We start from the raw sequence: 8,151 nt of genomic DNA, 5'->3' as shown, positions 1-8,151 counted from the left end.
TCATGTAATTTCATTTATGATTTCTTGAAATAGATCTTTGAGAAAACTCATTGAGATTCAAATAGAGCCACTTGAATATTAAATTGATCTATCAATTGTTGTTCTTTGTAATCAAATGAATATTGAGGTGACATGTACATTGTTGATTAATATTGTGCAAAGATATCTTCCTTACTGCCTCTTCCAGAGCCATCTATACCCCTGACTTGTTAGTATAGGAAACAGTACAACTGGTAATGATCTAGGTAGCCTTGACCATTAAGATATGGTCTGCTCCCTTGAAATTGAGGCACCAGAATATTAAAGTAACAAGGGAAGAGTGACAATATGATATTTTTGGTGACAAATTTGTGACACTACAGTAAAGCTAGCATCTTTCTTACTGATCTAATCATCTGTAAGATGTTTTTGGATGATATAGTTAGTAACCTCTCTCAAGAAGGTCTATATCTTTAGTACAATATTATCTGGTGACAAAGCTTCCAAAGTAGGAAGTGATAGTCTATGCAGCCAGACTCCTTCTGGATCCCAAGGACTCTGGTTTTCCAGAAGCTACCTTGTGGGTCATGGGAATACCTTTCTGGAAAGGTAGGCAGCATTGTCTATGGTCAGAAGTACCATGTGAAAAGACACACAAATTACCCATTCTTAACATGGGGGGGAGGGTAGTGATGAAAAATAACATTACAGAATTCTTTTGAGGTCCTGTGACTGGACTGAATTTATTTTAAAACAGGAAGATCCATTGGAAGGCAAAGCTGGGGCTAGCATGGACAGTAATTCCAGTGCCAATAGTGTTTATTAAAGTTATTGAAGCTAAAATGTTCAAAGTTTTATCTTGGGATGGTGCAGGCTGTCACTGTCCTTATCGCTTGTTGCCTCCTTGAGGTTTTTATATTAATGTCTTGTGGATCCGAAGTGTTTACTTTGAAAAAATTAGAGTGGCCAAAGTAGATCTGAGTAGTCTGGATATCCCAGAGTAGGAATAATAGAGTAGGACCCTGGTTCTTTTTTTATGGATTTTGGAACTGGGTTCATGATTAAGAGGAATGACTGGGGTCACTCATATTATGTCACTAGAGGTGAAATTCTTAGACCAGTACAAAAGAGAACAGAGTGAAAGCATTTGCCAAGAATGTCTTCATTAAGCGAGAACAAAAGTCAGAAGTTCAAAGAGAATCGGATGTTTGACTATGCCTTAAGCCTAAATTACTCTGGCTCTCACTGATTGGCTAATAATGAATGCTTGTCTAAACCTCATTTGTTCATTGTTTGGCTGATGACTCAGTGGGAGTGCAAATTGCAATTGTATCTATTTGGGTTTTTCTTTCCTAGGTTGATCTTTTTTTTTCCTGGGCAAACTAGGTCGTCCTTTGCCTCATTTCTCATCTAGACGTAAAACATTGAACTGGTATAGACATACTGAGACTTGGGAAAGACTTTAGTTTAAAAAGGAGAAGGTCTGCCACTGCCTCTGACACTATCTCCAATTGTCCTGACCTAGGTCTGCCACTATACTCAGAAGACACCAGAGGAGAGAGTGAGGCTGATCAATTTGTACAGCCCTTAAATTCAATTCAATCCCATGTCAAAGCATCACCCTTCTGATGTCTTTCCACCTTTTTGAGAAAGACCTGCTGTGATGAATTTTATGGTTGACAAGAATAAAAATCATACAAGATGGGAAGATATGTATGAGTAATAATCTGAGTAATTATAGAATTCTCAAATTCATAAAATCATAAATCAATTTAAGTATTTAAAAGTATTAAAATTAATTTCCACAAATCTTAAGATTCTAAGAAAATAGATTTAGAGTTTTAATTTGTAATCATCTACTCCATACTTCTCTTTTTACAGATGAAGTAATTGAGAACTAGAGAAGCTAAATTATTTTTATATGATAAGAAGCATAGCAAGACTTCAAAACAAAGTTCTCTGATCCCAAATTTGGCATACTTTTGAATCAAAATGATAGTTTAAATCATTTATTAATTCATTCTTAAATTATTCATGATAGTATTATACTATCAAAGAAATTACGTACTTGGTGAACTATTTACATGGCCACTAATGCAAAGGTTCTAACATATTTAATTAGTGAATAGAAACTGTACTGCTAAAGTTCATGGATACTATGAAGTTTTTTTTTTCTTAAAAAAACAATCCCCAGGTCAGATTGTTAACTGCAAAAAGGCATGCTACCCTGAGACTGGTCACCAGCTATATTGGTACCCAGCAGAGTTCATCAAGCAAAACCTTCACCATTATGGCCACCTGAGAGGTAGAAGAAGATTGATTTTTAAAGAATGCTATCCTTTTGCTATTCTTTCTAAATAACAGTTCAGATTTGTTTTCTGAGACATCATCCGTCTGTTGTGCATTTGTGAAGTGACTTTCTACCAATTGTTTCATTTCGTTCCTTTGCTTCCTCAAAACAATGAGTCATATTATTATTCCATTATGAGAGCAAAAGATCTTTATCCAATTACGTTATTCATTTTCTTCTGTGAGGATATTCTCTTAATCAAAGGTAGTTAGCTACCCTTAGAGTTCATTTCCAATATTATTTTTCTACACTAACCTTACTATTAGTTGCATAAGAGTTCCAAGACACCACACTTGACAAAATGGTGTTGTCATAAATGAATGCATGTCTTTTTCATTAATAATTCTTATATGGTATTATAAGTATAGTTAGAATTCACAGTGTTTTGATAAAGCAAGTTAGGGTAAAAAGAAATTATATAGGCAAAAGAAAGAAACTGAGAAGAACAAAAGCAGGTTCAATTCCTCAAATACTCACATTTATGGGTTATCATTACTAAAGAAGATACTGTAAATTGTAAAATATCCATGCTTACGTAGTTCTCTGAATAGAACTGACAGACTTGTAGAGTCAGTCAATAGTCTTTTGAATATTCCCTTTTGGAAATAATACGACAGATTTGTAAAAAAAAGTTCCCATGGTAATCTTTACTATGGGGAACTGCCTGTGACGTTTAACCTTGACAACACTCCTTTTAACATATAAGTTAATTAATTCAGAGTTATGCTAGTTATACCAAACTACACATTGAAATGGATAGAATTTTAAGACTGTAATAGGATGACAGAGCACTTGAAAATTATAATAGAGGCAAATCATAGCAAAAGCAAGATGTTCTCTACAATCTGGAAAAATACAACAATTCCTCAAGTAGAATTTCTCAAATACTGGTAAATAATAGGGGAAAGAAACAACAAAATTAACCATTCATGCTGGCAAGAAGATCATTGTTTGTCCTTCATTCTCAAAAAGACCATGATATCAAGGGAAGTGATGCTATGACAAGCACATGAATTGGATTTGAGTGAGGGATGCTGTACTAAGCTATCACTTTCTCCTCCAAAGCCATCTGGGTCCAGTGGCCAGATATAAATCAGAATGACTGAAGATGGCCCTGGATGTGAGGCATTCAGGGTTAAGTGATTTGTCCAAGGTTACACAGTTAGTAGGTATCAAGATCCTCTTGACTATAGGGTTAGTGTTCTATCTACTCTGCCACCTAACTGCCCTAACCATTGAGATGCCACAAGAGGTTGGTGGTGAATAGCATTTTCATCATAAATCCTTTGGAACTATCTTGAATCATTCTCTTGATTAGAAAAGTTAATTTTTTCAAAGTTATTCATCTTTATAATATTACTGTACTAGCTACAATATTCTCTTTAATTTTCTCATTTCACTTTGAGGTTTATACGTCTTCCAAGATTTTTCTGAAACTATTCTGTTTGTCATTTTTATGGTATAATATTTCATCACATTCATATATAGCTATTTTATTCAATCTTTCCCACTTCATGGAAATCCCTTAATTTCTAATTGACACCACAAGAAGGGTTGTAATAAATTTTTTTTAATACAAATATGTTCTCCTTTTCATTAATTTCTTTGGGATATAGACCTAGAAGAGAAATTACTTGGAGGCCAAAGAGTTTGAGCTCTTATACCTCTTTGGGTATAATTCCAAGTCATTTTCCTGAAGAGTTGGACTTTACATCTTTACAACCAAAACTTTACAACTCCACCAACAGTGCATTAATATCTCACCTTTCCCATATTCCCTGCAGGTTTTATTATTTTTCCCTTTTCTGCCATTTTAGCATTCTAAAGGTGTGAGATGATACCTCAGAATGCTTCAGTTGTCATGTATTTAATATGTATTAATTTAGATACTTGTTTCCATGGGATTATTGATAGTTTTGATTATTTTTTCTTCTAAAAGCTGCCCGTTAATAACTTTTAGACCACTTAGCAATTTGGGAATCGATCGGCTCAGTTCCCTAAATATTTAAGAAATGAGGTCTTTATTAGAGAACCATGCTATAAACTCAATTTCCTATTTTCCTTATAAATTTAACTGGCTGATTTTCAAAAGAGTTGTTTTATTTTCATTTTATGAAATCAGTTACATATTTTACATTATGTGATCATTTCTCTCTATTGTTTGTTTATTCATAGATTTCATTGATGCATTTTTTCAAACTTCCCTAATTTACTTTTGATAATTCCTTTATGTCTAAATGATTTATTCATTTTGATTTTTTCTTGGTATATGATATGAAGTATTGGTCTATGTCTAGTTTTGTCCAAACCACTTTCTAATTTTCTCAGCATTTTTTTAAAGTAGTGATTTCTTATTCTAAACGTTTTGATCGTTGGATTTAGCTAGATTTGGGTTTTATCACTAGATCATCATGGTCATTTATTACTATGTATTGTGTATTTAATTTGTTCCACTGATCCACTACTCCATTTCATAACCTGTGCCAAAGTTTATTTATGATTTCCATTTTCCAATATAAAAGATCACCTTGCATCACATTTTTGCTCAATGATTTATTTGATATGCCTGACCTTTCATTCTTCCACATAAATTTATTATTTTTAGCTCTATAAAATAATTCTTTGCCAGTTTGTTATGGCCCTGAATAAGTATATAAATTTAGGTAAAATTGTCATTTTCATTGCATTGGCTCAGTCTATAGAAGATTAATACTTTTCCAATGATTTAAAGATGTCTTTATTTCTGTGAAAAGTATTTTGTAATTGTGTTAATATAAACATTGGGCTTGTCTTGGCAGTTAGACTTTCAAGTATTTTATGTCATCAGCAATTATTTTAACTAGAATTTATATCTTGCACTTGGGTTCTGCTAATGGTAAAGAAGTTTTTTGTGGAATTTTTTATATTTTGAAACTGCTGAAATTGTTAATTGTTTCAACTTGTTTTAGGTGATATTCTAGGGTTTTCTATCCTTATATCATCTATAAAGAATTATATTTTTGTTTCTTCATTGCTTATTTTTATTTTTATTTCAATTTCATTTTCTTTTCTCATAACTTTGACTAGCTTTTCTAGTATAATCTAAATAACAAGTGTGATAATAGAAATCCTTTCTTCTCCCCTGATCTTATGGGGAAGACTTAAAGTTTATACTCATTACAAATAATGCTTGCTGATAGTGTTAAGTAAATACTACTTATTTTAACAAAAACTATTCTTATATAAGGATTCTATTTTCTTATTTTCTCTTTTGTTAATATGAACAGTTTATAATTTTATAAATATTTATTCATTTCGCTTATACTATCAGTTTTACTGGCTTATAACTGGGGAAAATATCAACAAATAAACATTTCAGTTTTGTCTTCACTGACAGTGCATTTATCCTATTAATATTTGATACTGGTAATTTGGTTTTCTTCTTTCCTTTTGAAAATCTAGTTTATTTATCTATTGTAGTTTTTTTTTTTTTCAGTCAAGGTGCTCATTTTTTGGGCTTGGGCTAGTCTGGTCACAGAATGGAGGTATGGACTAAAAGCCACAAGAGGCAGTGTCAAGGGAAGTGCATCTAAACGTAGGTCTGCTAAAGCTCCATGTGCCACAAGGCCCCAGAAAAATCCGTGAAGTTAGGACCAGGGTGAATGGGGGGAATTTAGTTGATAGGGTGGGCTCAAAGGGCCAAGGCTTAAGGATAGGACTAGGTCACCCTGACAACAGAGCTCTGGATTGTGGGGGAGGGAGAGAAGAGGCCTCTAGTTTCTCTTTTTGAAAAGAAATCATAAGCGGTAGTTAGTCAAAGTGGTCCCTCAACTCCCCCAGCCCCGAATGACTCAGAGGTGGCACCATACTTGCTATCCCCCAAATACACAAGCCTCCTATTGACCCCCTATGACCAGATCACCTAGAACAAAATTGGGCAAAAGAAACCAAGAGCTAAAGCACAGCAGTGACCTCCAGGTGGCTGCCCTTTGGTAATCATCTTCCTCTTCTCTTCCACAGTGGAACCCCACTCCCGTCTCCACCTGAGCCTCCTGTGTAGCCGAGACATTTTGGGGGAAGATCGGCTGGGTGAGGTCTCTGCCCTAACCTTGCCTCCTGCCATGAAATGGTACTTGCTTTACCAATGACTGCTCTACTACAAACTTCACCTGAGGTCTAGTGCCTCAGCCAAAATTTTGCTTAGGGCCTGCTTTTTTTCTAAATGATAATAAGAATATTGTTACAACTTTGTGGTAGTTTCTAACTTGGATGGCTAGGGTTTGCCTGACAGGTGAAGAGGCCAGCTATCAGAGGATCCTTTGTTCCCCATCTTTGGGGCCTCCTTGGAATAAGGCATTGACAAAGCTGGCATTCACCTTTGTCATCAGCTGTCTCCCACTCCTCAGCCCCACCTCCAGCCCTTGCCCACTGCAGGTAAGATTCCAGCCACCCACTCCTGACAGGGGCAGAGAACACCAAGTCACACCCTTTCCAAACAACCAATAAGAAATCACAAATATGATGTGCTTCCTTCAAATTTACAGTAAATGGAGAAAGGCCTGGTCCATTAGAGGAAGGATCTGAGAAGTAGTGCATTACACAATCTACATGATGGACACAGGTGTAGACCACAGGGGATGGGGAACATCACAATCACATGGGAAGAGCAGGGGTAAACCAGGCTAATGTAATCTAGTCCTAGCTCTGTATGTATGGGACTCAGGAGGACCACATGAGGAGCTTAGTTTTGGGCTTGGATGATGTCCAGAAATTCAGGTTTAAGAGACGCTCCACCCACCAGGAAGCCATCCACATCAGCCTGGCCAGCTAGCTCCTTACATTTGGCCCCTCTCACAGAGCCTCTGTAAATGATCCTAGTAGACTGTGATATACTTTCTGAGACATGGGTCTTAACCAAGCCCTGAAGCTTCTCATGTACCTCCTGAGCCTGCTGAGGAGTAGCTGTCTTGCCAGTATCAATAGCCCAGACTGGTTCATAGGCGAGAACGACTTTGCTACAATCCTTCATGTTATCTGAAATGGCCTTGGTCTGGTCAAAGACAACCTTCTCAGTGATTGCAGCTTCCCTCTCATCCAACTTCTCACCAATACAGGCAATCACTCTGAGGCCTTCTGACAGAGCATGGGCCACCTTCTGCCCAATAAGCTCATCTAACTCCCCAAAGATGTGTCTCCTTTCAGAGTGTCCCAGGGTCACCCAGTTGACGCCTCAATCCTTAATCATGGCAGTGCTGATGTCCCCAGTAAAAGCTCCCTTGGGCACTTTGTAGTAGTTCTGAGCAGCTACACCAAATTTTCCATCCAGTTTCTGGCGCATGAAGTCAAGGTAGATAGAAGGAGCTCCACATACCACTTCAGAGTTGGCGGGCACCTTGGCCCCGTTGAGCAAAGCCACGAGATCCCCCAGAGCCTTCTTGTCCCCATTCATCTTCCAGTTGCCCCCAACAAAGAACTTCTGCGGGGCCATGGCTCTGGGGAAGCGGCAGCTCAGAGGACAGTGAAGGTCAGCGGCAGCACACCCGTTGTAGTTTTTTCATAAAGATGACTTCTGATTTTATTTATTAGTTTAATTTTTGTACTTTCAATTTAATTAAGCGCTGCTTTGATTTTTCAGAGTTTCCATTTGTTCCTTAATTGGAAATGTTTAATTTGTTCTATGACTAAGGTTTTGTAGTGATGGTGGTATTGTTACATGCCCAATTAATTGATCTGCTCTTTCTCTCTCTTATTGATCTACATGTTCAGATATTTTTTTTCTTAAGTAATATTTTGAATGCATCCCACAAATTTTGAAATGCCATCCTTGTTTTCATTTTCTTTAC

At 36.5% G+C, this 8,151-nt stretch overlaps 1 pseudogene; it reads right to left on the bottom strand.

Moving 5' to 3' along the window:
* Nucleotides 1-7,049: 7,049 nt before the first annotated feature.
* LOC141503116 (triosephosphate isomerase pseudogene) lies at nt 7,050-7,805 on the bottom strand (annotated as a pseudogene).
* Between the last annotated feature and the right edge of the window lie 346 nt (nt 7,806-8,151).

The sequence above is a fragment of the Macrotis lagotis genome, chromosome X (genome assembly GCF_037893015.1).
Source record: "Macrotis lagotis isolate mMagLag1 chromosome X, bilby.v1.9.chrom.fasta, whole genome shotgun sequence".
Taxonomy (NCBI): domain Eukaryota; kingdom Metazoa; phylum Chordata; class Mammalia; order Peramelemorphia; family Peramelidae; genus Macrotis; species Macrotis lagotis.
This window is presented reverse-complemented; position numbering and strand designations above follow the sequence as displayed.